The following is a 17746-nucleotide window of genomic DNA, read 5'->3' as shown; positions in this document are numbered from 1 at the left end:
GCCTCAAAATGCGCACAACCGATTGTTATTAAACGTTTTGCCGCAGATATAATCCTTTCCTCATGCATATTACTTCGCAATTCACTCCCCCTCTCTGTCTTCAAAGTAACAACAGCAGCAGCATCAGCTGCAGCAGCAACAGCAGCAGCAGCAAAAGCGTCGCTCAGCAATAAAACGCCTAAAGTTTTTAATACTTTCAGTTGTTTTTATGGCTACTTGTGGCATTTGCTGCCCCTTTTTTCCAAAACGCAGTCTCCCTCCACCCCCCTCTCACACTCTCTCTTTCTCTTACTCTCACTATCTCACTTATTTGCTAGCGATGCAACCCAAAGAGGCAATTGCTCGTGTGAGAGAATTTTATTTTCATTTCGAGAGAGAGACAGAGAGAGAGAGAGAGAGAGAGAGAGAAAGAGAGAGGGGTGGGGGAGAGAAAGAACAGTCAACCATCTGATGTACGACTCGGCTGAGCCGCGTGAAAAAAATCCCATAAACCAGTAAAAAAGCATTGGGTCGTCTCTCAGCTGGACTATGGGGAATGAAAGGGAGAGAGACGGAGGGAGTGAGAAAAATATGTTTGCGTATATTGAAAGAAGTAAGAAACTACTGCCGTGCTCGTATATATCGCATTTCCACGAATCTAACTAATTGAAGCTTCATCAATTCGCAATCGGACTCCAATTTCAATTATTCAGATATGTAGGTCTAAACTTTGACGAAACCATATTCTTCACGTGTGTCGTGCGCTCACGCCTGCATGTATGTATATATTTGTCTAGGAGGTTAAAAAAAAAAAGGAAGATGAATGCATTAAAATAGTAAAAGCGAGCGTCTACAAGAATTGAAAGGTGATGCGTTTTATGATGAAGGGGAGGGGAGTATAGCTAAAGGAATTCCTCTTATGACGAACCATCCGTGATTTTCTTCCCTCTTTCTTCGGTGCGCGGGCGGGCGCGCGCGAGCTTGTGTGCGCGCTATATATCTACACGTTGGAGCGTACGCGTGTCAGTGGCCAGTTTCGAATCCATTGGTTCTCTCTCTCTCTCTCTCTCTCTCTCTCTCAGAGCTCGCCTGAGTCTTTTTCTCCGACGTTTCTCATTTCGCTCCTTCCTCTTAAACTTTTTATCCCTCGGCCCTTGCCTTTTCGATTTCTCTTAATACGCGACCATAATCCTTCTTCCTCGGCGATAAAACTACCCGAGTAGTGGTGGCGGTCGGCGGAGCCCCCGAGAGTGAGGATTGTCGATTCCCATACGCGTTTGTTAATTACACGGCTATCGCTTAGAAGGAAGGCGACGCCGTTGTGTAGCGCATTCGCACGTCAAAGGCCGCGTCCCTTTATTCCTTCTGGCTCTTTTATTTCAGTCGGGTTTTCCCTCGCCTCGCCGGAGATTCTTTCGCTGTTGCTTAACCGGCATTTTTTTTTTTTCATTTGTTTTGTTATAAGCATCGTTCTGCGACATTGTACTTTTTTTACATTCACTGGATTAAGATAACGCCAACTTCCTAATCTGCTCGGGATATTAAAGGGGATAATTAAGTTTTAAATCTCATAGCTAATGTAGAGTTTAATTTAATGCTAAAATGATTTCCTTAGCTAATGTCAGCAAACAATAAAGCCTTGTCTCGATTGACAAAAACAAAATCCTTATCAAAATCAGGTATTATATAAATTTCTTGTAATCGTCGACAATCGTTTCATCCACTGGTACTGTACCCGGTGGTATCATCCAAGAGAAAATATTTACCATGATTTTTCAGCCGCTCGGCAGCCAAGAGTAAACATAAGGAGAAGGAGAGAAAAGGAAGAAACTAATTCGAACCCATAGTGAAAGAAATTTCGTCAGCGATAAATTTTTGAGCAAACAAATCGCGGAACTAATTCGTTGCGTCTCCCCATCCTTCTGCCCTTACAATTGCTACCGGTATCCGAAGCTTGACTCGAAACTTGTCTCGTTCTCGTCTTCGTCTTTGTCTTCCTCTTCATCTTCCTCTTCCTCTTCCTCTTCCTCTTCCTCTTCGTCTTCGTCTTCGTCTTCGTCTTCGTCGTCGTCTTCGTCGTCGTCGTCGTCTTCGTCGTCGTCGTCGTCTTCGTCGTCGTCGTCGTCTTCGTCGTCGTCGTCGTCTTCGTCGTCGTCGTCGTCTTCGTCGTCGTCGTCGACGTCGTCTTCGTCTTCGTCGTCGTCGTCGTAGTCGTCGTCGTCATCGTCGTTGTCGTCATTGTTGTCAATGTCATTGCCGCTGTCATCGTTGTCGTTGTCGATGTCACTGTCGCTGTCGCTGTCGCTGTCGTTGTCGCTGTCGTTGTCGCTATCGCTGTCGCTGTCGGTGTCGTTGTCGTTGTCGCTATCGCTGTCGCTGTCGGTGTCGTTGTCGTTGTCGTTGTCGTTGTCGTTGTCGTTGTCGTTGTCGTTGTCGTTGTCGTTGTCGTTGTCGTTGTCGTTGTCGTTGTCGTTGTCGTTGTCGTTGTCGTTGTCGTTGTCGTTGTCGTTGTCGTTGTCGTTGTCGTTGTCGTTGTCGTTGTCGTTGTCGTTGTCGTTGTCGTTGTCGTTGTCGTTGTCGTTGTCGTTGTCGTTGTCGTTGTCGTTGTCGTTGTCGTTGTCGTTGTCGTTGTCGTTGTCGTTGTCGTTGTCGTTGTCGTTGTCGTTGTCGTTGTCGTTGTCGTTGTCGTTGTCGTTGTCGTTGTCGTTGTCGTTGTCGTTGTCGTTGTCGTTGTCGTTGTCGTTGTCGTTGTCGTTGTCGTTGTCGTTGTCGTTGTCGTTGTCGTTGTCGTTGTCGTTGTCGTTGTCGTTGTCGTTGTCGTTGTCGTTGTCGTTGTCGTTGTCGTTGTCGTTGTCGTTGTCGTTGTCGTTGTCGTTGTCGTTGTCGTTGTCGTTGTCGTTGTCGTTGTCGTTGTCGTTGTCGTTGTCGTTGTCGTTGTCGTTGTCGTTGTCGTTGTCGTTGTCGTTGTTGTCGCTGTCGTTGTCGCTGTCGTTTTCGATGACGTTGGCGATGGCGATGGCGATGGCGATGTCCGTGTCGGTATCGTTGTCACTGTTTCACGTCGTCGTCGTTATTATCATTGCATTTGTCTTTGTCTTTGTCTTTGTCGTTGTTGAGTCATCATCATGGGTTGTGTAAATGCACGATATTTTTTAATCTGTGGCAATGTGCGACGCCCAATGGGGGAGAGATCTTATGACTTCGAATTTCGGAGAGAGAGACCCGAGAAGTGGTGGTGGATACGCGCATGTGCAGTAAATCTCGCGGACAAACAATCATAATTTTCGAAGAGCTAACACAAAAACGCAGGAGAGCTTTAAAAGGGAGCCGATGCCAAGCGGCATGAAATGCGACCGCCTCCGCGCCTCCAATTGTTTCGCTGTTCTCCTCTCTCTCTCTCTCTCTCTCTCTCTCTCTCTCTCCCTCTTTTGCTCTCTCACATACGCTCACTCGGTCGCTCGGTCGCTTCTCGTATTTCTCATTTTTCTCTTAAATGCTCTGTACATGCGCCACACTTACTGCCCGCTTTCGTTTTATTTCCCGGCCTTTTTTTTGGCATATGTGGCATGCGGCTCCCGGAGCGCGAGAGATGAACCCGCTGAAAGTTTTCCGTTTTACGCAACGCTTTTTCATTCGCCGTAGAAATTACGTGAGAGTCTTCTCCAAGCTGCTGTAATAAATAAATAGATAGACGTAGGAAGGAAGTATACGGAGTCGAAATATTTTAGAATTAAATATGCCGAAGGGGCAAAAGCGACGTTCGGCACATCGAAAAGCCAACACTACCACGGCACACGCGCACGCACACGCACACGCACACGCACACACACGCACGAACGCACGCACGCGCGCGCGCGCACACACACACACACACACACACACACAAAAATAAAAAGCGAGAATAGATAAAAGAAAAAAAAGAAGAAAAAGAGAAAATACTATTTTCCGCTTTATTCATCGGTGAAATATAGAACGTCCGAGTAAAAAGTAAAAAATAACTGATGTATAGAATTATGGCTGTGATATATGCGCGAGATATCGCCTGGCAGCTAAGAAAGGCGTCCGTCCGGCTCCCCTATAAGAGGAACGAAACGCCACTCCGGAGCTAATACGATTACCCAGGAGGAGCGGCGGCGGCAACGTCATCCCTCTCGACTCTCGAACGAGCATCCTCTCCTAAAACTTCGGAAATTCGCAAATCCGCTGGTACGATCGGCGCAGGCAGGCACACTGTCTCCCGCTCGCCTCCGCGGCACCAACATACAAAAGCCAATGGAAATTACCGCCTCGGTAAATTGAGTCCAACTCAAGCTAACTACTAACTACGCGTTCCCTGGTTATTCACAAATTGTCACTCGATTAGCGTAGCCGAGCGCTTCCATTCCTCCGGAGCCTCTTTCGAGGAAAACGGGGGTCGATTGTCGCCCACGTCATGAACGTTTCGGAATTCGAAAATGCACATCGAGCGAGAATTAAAAGCGTATAGACATTGTTGGATAATAATGCCGATGAGGTGTCAAAGCTATGAGTAAATTCGTTTATTATAGTTACGGATAAACGTTGAGCATACAACAAGGATAATAATATTTTCATAATATTCATAAATCAACCTTCGCTGAAATACTTGATCGAATTCAAGTGGCGAACAATAATATCGTCGAATAAAATATACCGTAGGTTATAAATATTAATTATTTTTTGGTGCAAATATTTCTTACACCTTTTGGAAATGAGAAAAAGTGTGAAAAAGTGTTTGATAAAAAATATAAATTTTTACTTCCCATTTCCTTGTGTAAGAATGCTAATTTTTTAAATACGAGTGAGCTGAACCCGAGAAGTTAAAGATTTCGAAGCTTATGTTTTTGTACAATTAAATCTGAATCGCCGTAGTTTATGAGGCAGTAAAATGAAAGTATATTTTCTAAAATTTTATATTTCTGTATTAATTGTTTAGCACTCGTGAGCGTAGAAAATCATAAAGTTTCAAGCCCTCGGTTGCAGTGACTTTTTCACGGAATCGTAGCTGAATTTCAACTAAAAACGTTTGGTTTAATACGCAATTTTTCATAATAGTAAACTATGGGCATACGGCTGGCCGGAAATTCATCTTACTATTTCAAGACCATTAATAATAATTTATCAGTAAGTCTTAGGCTTAGGCTTTAGAAGGGAAAAATTAATATTATGTTAGCTCACGAGAAATACACGGTAATACGACGAGAAAATCAATGAGTTTTCATGAGATGTGCGCGCGTGTGCGTATATTGAAAAGTTCAAAAGCTAAAGAAGATGAACAACACAAATGCAACTCTACCTTAATACGTTTAAAGCTTAATTTTTAATAGGCATGGGGCACTTTTATCTCGATTCTTGACTTATTTCTCTTGAGAATGAAAATCATTTGTGCTCCTAAGCAAACAAGCAAGCAATAAAATGAACACGAAAGATTGTCTCTCTCTCTCTCTCTTTCAACCGATCTCGAGATGGTTAGTTAACTCTAATCGTAGTAATATTGTGCGATTCATTTGAAAGCTATTAGCGTGCCCTTATTCCTCGTGCAATTGCAAAAGAGGTCAATTTTTCGTATCCCTCCACGACTAAGTGCATGCAAACTATTTTTATGGAAATTAAACGGTAGAAAATTATCGATTTTGCCAATAGTTAAGCCAATTGTTTTAAAAAGGCAATATTTTAAAATTCCTGTTTTAAGCTTTTTTTCATAATAATAAAAATTCTTTTATAATTTTCGTTCAACATGAAAAGTTGCGTAATTACTATATGTTACGGTATTGGAAGTTTGATATTTTAAACGAAATTATCAATTTAAAATTTAAATCGATTTAAAATTAATATCCAATTAGAATTATCGACGAAGTTGGATATTAGACAATTTTTTATGACGAACAAAGCACCCATTTGTCTCCTGAATTCATTGTAAACAATTCAATTACTGTGCGTGGGTGTGTGCGCGGGTGCGTACAATAAAATACATATATGCATGTATATAGGGGGAGGGAATGGAGGGATAAAAGTGTTTATTAATGGCGTATAGAAGGAAAATCGGCAAGTTCGTATGGGACACATGATTGCAGAAAATGTTTGACTATCCTTGCGAAAGTTCAAAGTGATTAATTGTTCGAGAGGCGTAACAAAAGCTTGGCTATTCTTTCGCGAACGCAAATAAGAATGAAGAACCGGTGGGTGCGAGACCGAAATGGCAGTTTGTACTGATTTTAACGGAGTGACCGATTTCGTAGCTCGCAAATTTCGTTTTTACTGTACTTTTCCCAAAAAAAAATTTTTTTTTTTTCTCTACTTTAATGAAGAGTGTGCCGAGAGAAATACGGCAATACGGGCCATTTGCATATACTCACGGTGTCTGAACAATACGTACGAGTTTCTTGGAATTTTTTAACAAATAGCCGTTAAGTAAGTCGATAATTACCGCACGTATCGAAGCGCGAGCCTTTGGCAATGCGTAATAAAGCGAGAAAAGAAGAAGTTGCTGTTTTAGTTGACTTGATCTCTCTCTCTCTCTCTCTCTCTCTCTCTCTCTCCCTTAAGCTGTATTCTAATTAAGCTGCATTATCCTTGACTTTTGTCACACAGTACGATGGCCGATCGTTAACCGTTTGGCCAAGTATTTTTGCGATATCTGATTGACATTTTTTAATCCATCTTTTAAATAGCGATATGAAAAGAAAGTTTTTTTTTTTTGTTTCGTTGTTGATGTTTTTATCTAATTCTCTTTTTTTTTCTTTTTTTTTCTTTTTTTTTTCTTTTATATATATGGAATTTCGTGTAGGAAGGAAAATGGTTTCCGACCTTCTTCCAACTCCTTGTGCTTTGTACAAAATTGATTCTACTGTTGGACGATTTATTTAAAGACCGCCGATTTACCAATAAAAAAGCATTTAATGATCTGACCTCAAACAAGAAATTTATTGGCTTAAAAACATATTGTCATTTTGATGTGTAACTTCATTTGTCGGATGGCTTGCATACACATTTACCGCGCACAACACTGCGGTGGTACACACAAAGATAGAAAACTTTTCGTTATACGTGGTTAAGAAAATTTTACTTCTATCATGTGTGACGTACGACTTTCTCATTCGGACGATTTAATTATGTAACGGAGCGCTTGCATCGCGACTTTCTGGCTATTAGGAGCTCCTTTTTAAAAGGGTAGGGCTGCTTTTCGCTTCGAGCCCTTTCTATTGGAGCATTGAGAAAGTCACGAGTCACAAGTGCAATTCGATGTCATACGCAGGAAAATCGAATCAACGCATTCCCAAATTGAGACATCGTCGAGGAAGGATTGTCGAAGGACTGACCATGGGCGCAAGCACGTCTAAATGGCAAAGGCACACACCAAACAGAGAAGAAACTCACGTATTTCAGGGAAAGGGGAAGAACGGGGATCTGCTTACGAGATCGTTACGGACATTATTGAGACCGGCGGCGGCGGCTCTTCCCGGACGTTCAAGGAATTTGCAGTAGTGACAGGATCGATCCTAAAACGCTCTCCTTTCTCTAAACGATAGCACCTATCCACAAACGTCTACCAAAGCTTAAAAGGCAGACGTCCGCACCAAAACACATGCGCGCACATAAACACGGTTCACTCCAGTGGGTGTCTCGGTTATCAGGCTCGCGGACATGTACCTCTGTCATCCAGGTTAGGCGTATTCTACGTAGGTGCCCATGGCAGCGGCAGCAGCAGCAACAGCAGCAGTAACAGGAGTAACAGCAGTACTAGCAGCAACAGCTACAGCAGCAGCGATAGCAGCAGTAGCAATAGCAGCAACAGTAACAGCCGTAACAATAACAGCAACAGTAATAACAGCTACAGCAACAATTGCGGTAGCAGTGGTAACCTCTTGTACCTTCACCTCCTCTCCTCTTCTCACTCAGGCAATTAACCACTACAAGACAAATATGAAGGAAGGGACAGGGAGATAGATAGATAGATAGATTGATAGATAGATAGAGAGAGAGATAGATAGATAGATAGATAGAGAGAGAGAGAGAGAGGGAGGGAGGGATGGAGAGAGAGAGAGAGAGAATGGAAATAAAGGAAAGGGATTAAAAGAGAGAGAGAGAGAGATAATGGAAATAAAGGAAAAGGATTAAGAGAGAGAGAGAGAGAGAGAGAGAGAGGCAGCACGAAGCCCCCGCGCACTGCGCCCACAAACACTGTTTATATAATCGGCTACCCTCGGGATCTCTCGGCACCGCTGGACTCTTGTACTGCGGACGCACGTGCGCCCGGATGGCGGTGAGGACGTCGCTGACGACGGACGGACGATCGTCTAACTTGCGCGTGTCTCGACTGGCGCGAGGTGACTGAGAGAGGCCCCCGCCACAGCGATATGCCGGCTTCCGCGAGAGGGCGAGAGCACCGCTCATACGATTTAGAGAGAGAGAGAATGTGCACAGGCGCGCGCGCGTGTGTGTGAGACAAAATGAGAGAAAGAGCGAGCGAGGGAGCGAGCAAGTGTGCAAGCGAGCTGAATGAGTGAGAGTGAGAGAGTGAGAGTGAGAGAGTGAGAGAGGAGAGTGACGAGGAGAGCGATGCCACCGACTCCCCTTTTCGTACCAGAGTTGTCGCGACCCCCACCAGTTTACTGCGCTCCGCCCCCTTTTCATGCGTCCGACAGAGCAAGACAGTGTGTGTGTCAGAGAGAGAGAGAGAGAGAGAGAGAGAGAGAGAGAGAGAGAGAGAGAGAGAGAGAGAGTGTTAGTGAGGTAAGGAGCTCTCTTTTTTCTAGCTCTTTCATTTCTCTTTATTATCATCGGCTCTTGCTTTTCCGATGTGTCCTTCTGGTAACGTGCAGCCCTTCCTTTGCGAACGATTGGGAGATCGACGGAGGAATCGCGAGGGGTGGCGAAAGAGTGAGCGAAAGGTCGAGACTGACTCTCGCGTATAGAAATGTAATTGCTGTAATGCGAGATACGCACCTTTCTTTCCTTCGTCCAGCTGACTTACAGTGCATTTGGCTGATAACGCGAGCGCGTCTATCGCCGTCATGTATCATTTAACACTCATTTGACGTGTGTGTTTTTATGTCTCTCTCTCTCTCTCTCTTTCTTTACTCCTCTCTCTCTCTCTCTCTCTCTCTCTCTCTGTCTCTCACTCTCCCTCTTCTTTCGAAACCAGCTATCTTTAACAGAACAGCGATTTCAATCGAATCGACGATTTTCTTATGAGTGGTTGCTGTTTTGTTGGTATTTTCGTAATGCTGATGAAATTATATTGTAATAGAAAATTGTGAATTGAACTATTAGAAAGTTTGGCTTTTTTAAAAGCATTGTAAAGGATAGAATATAAAATCCGTTTTGCACTATAGCTGTTGAATGTTCGTGTATTTTACCATTGAATTTAAATATACGTCATCGTGCAATTGGGAAATAGAGAAAAACCGAAATTTAATTCTAAATGTCATTGCTTTCTTGTACCGCTATAATTCCTTTCTCATCGCATTGATGAGATCATCAGTAATTGATTTTTAAAAACTTAATGTCTCGTTTTTGCATGCAGTTTATTTTAAGTAGAATGATTTGTTTTTCAAAGATATTTCGAAAGTTGAGAACCCCGTAATACTGTTTTCTATACATAATCAATATTTCAAACAACAATGTTTATTATTCCGTTAAAATAATATGATGTGTATAAGGCTCACGACTAAATATTTTTTTACTTTTAATTTTAAAGTGATATAAGAGAATACGTAGCGATATTGTATTTTCATACTCTTACATTAAAGTATTCCGAAAACAAAATTCACCATTTTAAAAACAATATTTTTACCATTTCATGTTATCATATTATTTATGTTAAGAAATTCAAAAGAATTTTCTACCCCATCTGAGCGATGATAAATTATGTTATTAATGTAAATTATTAATCACATAATAAGTTATTAGAGAGTAGTTACTTGTGAAGTAATATCTAATAATAAATTTAGTTTTAGTTAAATAATGCACATTCGTTGTTGTTGTTGTTGTTGTTGTTGTTGTTGTTGTTACTATTGTTGTTGTTGTTGTTGTTAAACAGTTGAAGGAATGCTTGTTAATTAATATACTCACTGACTGAGGATTGCCATTTGGGTCAATTAATAAAAGAATGAACATAATAACATAATATTTTTATTTAATAAAAAATAAAATTTATTTTTCTCCAACCATCATGACTAAGAAAATGTTGTACTTATTTATATTCTATTTAAATGTGTGGATATCATTGTATAAGATGCTAATACCTTTCACGACCACTACTCAATAGCAAAATTCTGCCATTAAATTCCTTGATTAGAAAGTAAAATGGACTATTTTTGTACAATTGATAGAACGAGCGAGGGCTGGTCGATAAAAGTACAGACCTATCGCCTAAATCCAGAACCGACAACCATAGCCAATTCCTACACTTTTCATGTGTTTTAAAAATGCCCATCGATTCGTTGGCAAAAACTGCAGCTCTGAGGCTTAAGACAGGCCTGCGTAAAAAAAATTTGCTCAATCAATGAAAAGGAAATTCCATTCTAAACGAAACGAGTACTTAAGACTGCTGCTCTTTATTGCATTTCTTCTCGCGCGCGTTTAATAATGAACTCTATGTTCTATATTCGCTACCTTTCTTTCTTCTCGGGAGTCACAATAAAATCGACCACGGCAACCGGTCCCGCGGCCGTAATTGACTCCGCGCGTACGCGACTATCCGGCAGTGAAGATAAAAAAAAACCTGTTGCCGACCGTACGCGAACGTTTTCCGCGTCCAGCCGGCGATCGATCATCCGGCAGCTGGCGGATTCGCCGAAATGGAAGAGCGCGTGCGCGGCCCACGAGGGTGGCAACCCCAAAGTTCGACCACTCCCCCGAGTCGTGGTGGGGATGCGCTCGCTTTGGTTTCCGTACGACGGCGATGCTCGAGAGGTCAGTCGACTGCGACTGCTAACAGATGTTGGCTGATAAGATTTTCGCTTCGGCCTTTTCTCTCTCGTGCGCTTATGGCGGGACGCCTCGGTTAAGAATTTTTGGCAATTCCCCCGTCGTTAGTCGACCTTCCCATGGATCCTTCACTGGTTTAATGGGTGCGCGCGCGCGCGCAAGCGGCAGGAGCTCCGATTCGATTTAGCACTCGACCGTATTGCAGTTTTTATGCAGTCTTTTACGATTTGGTGAATGATGCATTGGGCACAAAAATCCCATATGTCATTGCTTGGCTTGGCTAACAATTATACGCCTTCGACCCGATAATTAATTTTATATATTGCATTTTGAAAGTTTTACGTCATAAGGAATAGGAAAATTACAGTGCGTCGTTACTTATGTTGTAACTTTTATCTTTTCTCCATTAGGCACAATTACATGAAGTATGAATGAGCTCGAGATGTCGGGAAACAAAGAAAAATGGGCCAATATCGGCAATACCGCACAATCCCTATCTTTATAAATATCAATTTTCGTCCGATATCTATCACTAAGACTTCCACTCTCAATCATAATTTTAGCTCGATATTATATTCATTATTATTTCGGCGATTATGTCGCTGCTCACATTATCCATATATTCGAATCTTACAATGCGCACGGGCTATGAAAAAAAAAAGAGAGAAAAAAAACCCGCGCGCACTGGCCCAAATATACCGAAACGCGATACTTTATCCACGGGTACATCAGCCCTGTAAAAACGATTGGGGGAAGGGCCCTTTAAGGCCAACAAGGGCGCAGACGCACGAAAGGCCTTCTAATCTGACCTATTTTCTTGCGTCTCAACCCTTTCGCGCCTAGAGTTTGTAGATCCCCCAAAAAGGGCCCTTACCTAACGGGTCGCGAACGATTTTTCCCACATTCTAGTTTTCACGAATTACGCTTGTACGTGCAAATGCCAACCCTATCCTTTCTTGTGCAGGAAGTGACGAGGCGAAACGGTATTCCAATCTTTTCATGTAATTTTCGTCAAAGGATAAAAGATTTCTATGCTCGACATTAACCCTTAAACGGTAATTCTTGCCCTTCAAGCAGATTGTAGACGACCCTGGAATCTAGTATATTTTTCTTTTTTTTTTTCTTTCTTTTTTCCATTCTTTTCGTTCGCGATTAAGAAAGTTATAATTCAGAGGGAAATGGCGTTCGCGCGATTCTTGAACTGCCAATTGTGTAATCCACACCATTATATCGTTGCATAGATACTTAGTATTGATCATTTTTCGGGTAAAAACCAAGCATTCAAAAATTTTAATGCAAAAAAGGAAATTACGTAATGCGAAGGGGCTCAATGTTAGCTTTTTTATATTGTGTACATTATACGTTTTTCAAAGTCGTAAATAATAGAGCTATCTTGTTACAATAAATAACCTTTGAAGTCAACGTGCATGTACATTAATGATCCCTTATACTGCTATTTAATCAATTTTATTTACGACCCAAAAAAGATTATTTTATCGCACTAATTAAAACATTCAATTCTTAAAATATTATACAGATATACATATATACATACATACATACATACACACACACACACACACACACACACACAAAAAGCACGCACACGCGCGCGCGCGCGCGCACACACACACACACACACACACACACACACGGTTCATTAAAGTTCCTGTTACGTGCAATTACTTATCTTTATGTATCAACAAAATTAAAACGACCATACATAAAGGAAAGAAATAATATGTTGAAAAATATGCAATACGCATATTGTTATGCATAGACTTATTATTTCTTAAAAATTTACTACGAGTCTTTCACGACGTTCACAAAATTCGAAATAGCTATTTGAAATTTCATTGAAAAACTTATAAAAATCTATCGAGTATCAGATTTGAGAATAAAAATATGAGAACAAAAAGATAATCAAAGCGAATGTATACGAAGAGGGATAGAAATAAACTCGATAGCTTAATCTCAAAATTCGTAAATCTCGCGTTATATCGATAAAAAAATCAATATTACATAAAAGTGTCTTATGTCTGTGAGAGTGTACAACGCGGATAAGGAAGAGTCGAAGGAACGAATGCATAGGTAAAAAGTACACAAACTTTAAGCTTGCACATGCTCTGGACTTCCGGGCGAGATGATTTTTCTCGCGGTAGATGGCAACTAGAATTAAGCGATCGGATGAATCGATCGGGCAGCCGATGCTCGGTGCGGAAGGATGCAGAGGGACGGTGATTTTGGAAAAAAGGGTTTTCCGCTGCCACATTCAGTGTGAGAAACCATTAGACGAGGAATCAGACGGCAGTTTTTAAATAACAGCTTTACGTATTTAAGCAGGGGTGAGCTCGACGGCACATGTGAAAAAAAAACGGACTCGGTGTACTTTTGCCTTTCCACAGGTACGGGCACCGAATAATGGGAATAGCTCTGTCTTTTTTTTCTGCACATGGGAGGTTTCTTCCTTTTTCGATGCTGGGATGATGAAAAAGTTTAGATGATTCGAAAATTTTTTAGTTACTCCAGCTGAATATCGCGCCTGATTTATTTCGTTTGACATTTGTTTGCGTCATATTAATTTTGCTTTCGGTATGCGAGGGGAAGTTAAACTGGCAAGTAAATATAAATAATGAACAGTTTTTATGAAAATGTCTTTAAAGAGTTCGTAATAAATACCTTTTCTTTTTTTCTCTCTCTTTTTTTCTTTCTGTTGTAATCACGATATTTCTCTTTATTTTTTTTTTTTTTTTTTTTTTTTGCGAATCTAAATTTTGTGAAATAACATCAAAAAACGAACATTTCAATTCGTGTCAATTTAATTTTAATTGTTCTATTTGAAAAAATATTGAATAAAATTTTCAAATATTTATCAAATTAATTTGTTAAGGTAATTTATATGAAGTATAATACTTTATTTAAATTATTAGACATTTAATAATAGACAAATTTTTCAAAGTTTTGCCGAATGCCAATATGCTAATCCTATTTTTACTCGTTCAAGCAGAGCCTTCGGTCCACGATATTTTATGAAAAGTTAAAAATACGTGCTCGGCTATGCTTTTAAGATTTTGAAATGAATTTTAATTCATTCAGATTAGAATTCGACTTATGGAATGACAAGATCAAAATCAGTCTAGTCGAGCCGACTATTTTCTTTTTATAAAGCCTTTTTTACCGCGTCAAAAAAGCAACTTATTTCTTAGAATTAACTTATTCATTGGCAACCACTCCCAGAGGCTGAAATATGTAAAATACAAGATTGTTTTGAATGAGAATCGTGGCTGTATGCATGTAAAAGATACGCAAATAAGACTATTCTCTTTACTATTGCATATAATAATAAACGAAAAAATCGTCGTTAGTGAGCGGTCGTTTTGTAAAAATGTCATTTCACTGCGCGAGACTGACACTTTTGCCTCGACAATAATCGTTCGAACCGCGAAGTTAAAAATCAAATGTCACAGCGAACTAAGTTTTTAGTTATACGCACGAATGCGTAATTCCACTGCGAACGAAAATAAATCTACGGGCTACACACGATCGCGTAATTCTACTTTTGGAAAAGCCGAAAGAGATAATCATTTTTCTCAGGCCCATGCAACGGGGTTAAGGATCTCGCCCGCGACTAATCCGAAGAGGGCAGAAAAAATGAGCCCGAATAGGCTAATGCCCTCAGACATGAAAAGACTGCTTTCTGCCGCCTTGCAAAGTGCCTCCAGTTTTGAGTTTCTGGCAAAGACTCTATCTCTATCTCTCTCTATCTCTATCTAGTTCTCTCTCTCTCTCTCTCTCTGGATTTCAACTTCCTTCTTTCTCGCACGCGTGCTTTTAAAAATATACACGTACATGGCGGCAGCCCTTCCGATGGAAATATGAATTTTTTCTCTGTTTTTATCTCTTACTCAAGCCATATGGCACGTAGGTGCCTCTCTCTGTATCTTCAGAAGCTCGCGCGCCGACGAAGAAAGCGGAGGCAACGCCAGAGAAAGAGCGGGTGGTAAGGGGTCGGCGCGGGGCCGGTGGGAGGGACGGAGGGAGAAGTAGGAGAATAAAATAAGCCAGGAAAGGCTTTTACGTTCGCTGATGAAAAAAGGGAGTAGGAGTACTTAGCCGGAAACTTATCTGAATTTTTGTTGCTGTTCCAATGCAATGCCTGTACTTCTCGCATAACACATTATTGTATTTTTATAATAGACGATTTTCCTGTTTTCTGAAAAATTAATAATAATTTTCTGTTTACTCTAGAAGCAAGTTCGCGTTCGTGACACTTCTCTAAACAATAAATTAGTTAATAAAAAAGTATAAAAGAATATTTGGATCGTAGATTGCCGTTGAATATAATAAGATGAAAAACAATTGCTTTCTCTTTTCATGAAAGTTCGACATCGAGCCTGCTTTTGACAAAAATTCGATATATGAAAGATTATCTACAATTAGTTGCCACGGTAAAATCACGAACGAAAAAAAAAAACAAAAAAAAAACGATAATAACACAAAAAAAAAAAACAAAAAAAAAAAGAGAATGAAAGAAAAGAAACGCTTCCACATCTTAATATGTTGAAGAAAAAAAGCGCAAAAAAATAGTCAATTCTAAAGTCTCTTTATCACTTAAGGTACGTCAGCCACTCGGCCATACAAAAAGACAAAAAGATCCTGAAAAACTCGTATTCTTACGTAGGGCGCCTCTCTACCATACTTTTTTGGAATGAAATGTCCCCAAAAGGTGAGGAGAGTATATATCTGCAATTCTCCTTACATTCGTACATTGTCCGCGTCCAGAAAACATAATGGAAATAAAGGTCGCGCGAAAGGGTTGCATGCGCGACTCAAGCATTTACGTGTATGCGTGCGACCCTTTCACATTGAAAAATCTCTCGCGTCCCCTTCCTTTTCAATTCCTTGAGAGGAACGTAGAAGGAGAGAAATTGAGAGAGACAGAGGCCTGCTGAGAGTCGCATCAACGTACACCAGCTGCGCTTAACCAGCTCGTCGTTGTGTTTAGCTACGGGGGATCCGACTTCGTAGAGGTCGGCACATTCGTCTCGGTGAATTTTCATAACGACCCAATCGATTTCTTATTTCGACGGCGTTATTAGCGTTGTTGCGCGATTCGCTAAGACCGAAGACTAAAGATGCTAGGGAGGGTGGGGCGGGGCGGGAGACTCATTTGTTGGGCCAAGGGTTGCGACACTTGAAATAAGTTTTTCTGTCCCCCCCCCTCTCTCCCTCACCCTTTTCGCACAGAGTGCAGGAAAGAGTTATATTGAAAAGGAAAGAGCAGATCTGTATGATTGTCAGTTTACGAGAGTTATAAACGTCAGGGATGTACGGTTTGGCGCATTCGAAGCGAGTATTTTAGATGATTCTACTTTTTCTCTGCACATGCTAGATCTCAAAAGATCAAAGCACTTTGAGCAGTTTCATGCTGCATTATTCTTCTTTTTGAAATTTATGAAGTTGAGTTTTTGTAATATAAGGAGCTCCACTTGACAAAGAAAAGACGTTTTGTGTCGTTTTTATAGCCATTGTCCCGCTAGTAATTCAGTTTGAGGAGAATTGTTATTGTTAATAATAGTTTACTTCAATATATAAATCAAAACATTTATAGTTACTTGCACAAATATGCGATTAAATTTTAATTCAGTCTTGGTACTTATTATCCACGTATAGACACACATAGACCTTAAAACTTATAATTGCTATAATAAAAGAAAAACCAATTTAATAGAAAACGAAGCCCCAGTTCTCCTAATATGATTCAGCCAAGACACGATTAACGATGACATTGCAGATACGTCAATTTTATTTATTTAAAATATCAAATGCAACGCGCAAAAATAAATCGAAAGACTCGTATAAAATAAAACTTGTCATAATACAAATTGAAGGTATCGCTGAATTAATTGATGATACTCGTTCTAATCAAATAACTAATAGTTCATAATTAATTCATCATGCAATAATTCGAATGTACTCGTATAATAAGTCGCCATAGCTAATACAATCGATCAATCATTAGTTGTACAATTCAACGAATTTCCATTTATTTAAATCGATTCTCATGCATTAGAGATAAGACTAATAGGTTAAATCAGTCCCTTTTGCTTTACAATAAATAAAAACTAGTCTCTCAATTATTTTAAATATCCTTACGTCTACAGACTGAAAAGCTTCGATGTTCAAATCACTTTCATATGCTGTGCTCCTGATTTGCGTATAAATGTCTCTCATATTTTCGTCGACTCGCGCATTTCCGGTGAACGGCATGATGTAAAGAAGCGGTGATTTCAGATTTTATTTTGTTATATCTGTCTAGGCCAAAACAAATGGATTCGTTGCAGCGAATTATTATTACCTTTAAAATGTCCCATACACACGGAGAATAATATTAATATAATACTGTCGTAGTAATAAATAATAAATGATAAATAAAGGTTGTTCACATTATACGTTAAAATAAGATCGGCATTGACTAAGCTAAGAGCTTAATTATTATTCAAACTGAAACGCACAAATGTTTTCGACCGAATAATTTATTTCCATACCTTCTTCACATCCTTCCGAACAACTTCTCAGATATACAGCAAAACACGAAGAATACAAACAACTTAAAATTATCAATATTACATTGATATTTTACGTAGAGTCGCGCCGCCGATACGGCGTAAGCCGAGCACAAAGAGCGCCATTATTAAATACAAGAGTTTACTACTCAAGAGCGAAGGAGAAGAAAAAAGTGTTAACAGCTGTCCGGTCGAAAAACGAATGGCGGCGAGCTCGGTGCAACGGCAATAATATCGATGTAATTCAATAA

General features: G+C 40.3%; 1 protein-coding gene across 1 annotated transcript in view; it reads right to left on the bottom strand.

The window, feature by feature from the left end:
- The window catches only part of LOC105365088 (zinc finger protein castor homolog 1), a gene marked incomplete at its 3' end in the record, with an annotated part of 132356 nt that extends 124647 nt beyond the window's left edge, over positions 1 to 7709 (bottom strand). Inside the window, exon 1 of the mRNA XM_011503178.1 lies at positions 7648 to 7709. The remainder of the gene's footprint in view (positions 1 to 7647) is intronic.
- Between the last annotated feature and the right edge of the window lie 10037 nt (positions 7710 to 17746).

This window comes from Ceratosolen solmsi, unplaced genomic scaffold (assembly GCF_000503995.2).
Source record: "Ceratosolen solmsi marchali unplaced genomic scaffold, CerSol_1.0 scaffold10, whole genome shotgun sequence".
In the NCBI taxonomy this organism is placed as follows: Eukaryota; Metazoa; Arthropoda; class Insecta; order Hymenoptera; family Agaonidae; genus Ceratosolen; species Ceratosolen solmsi.
This window is presented reverse-complemented; position numbering and strand designations above follow the sequence as displayed.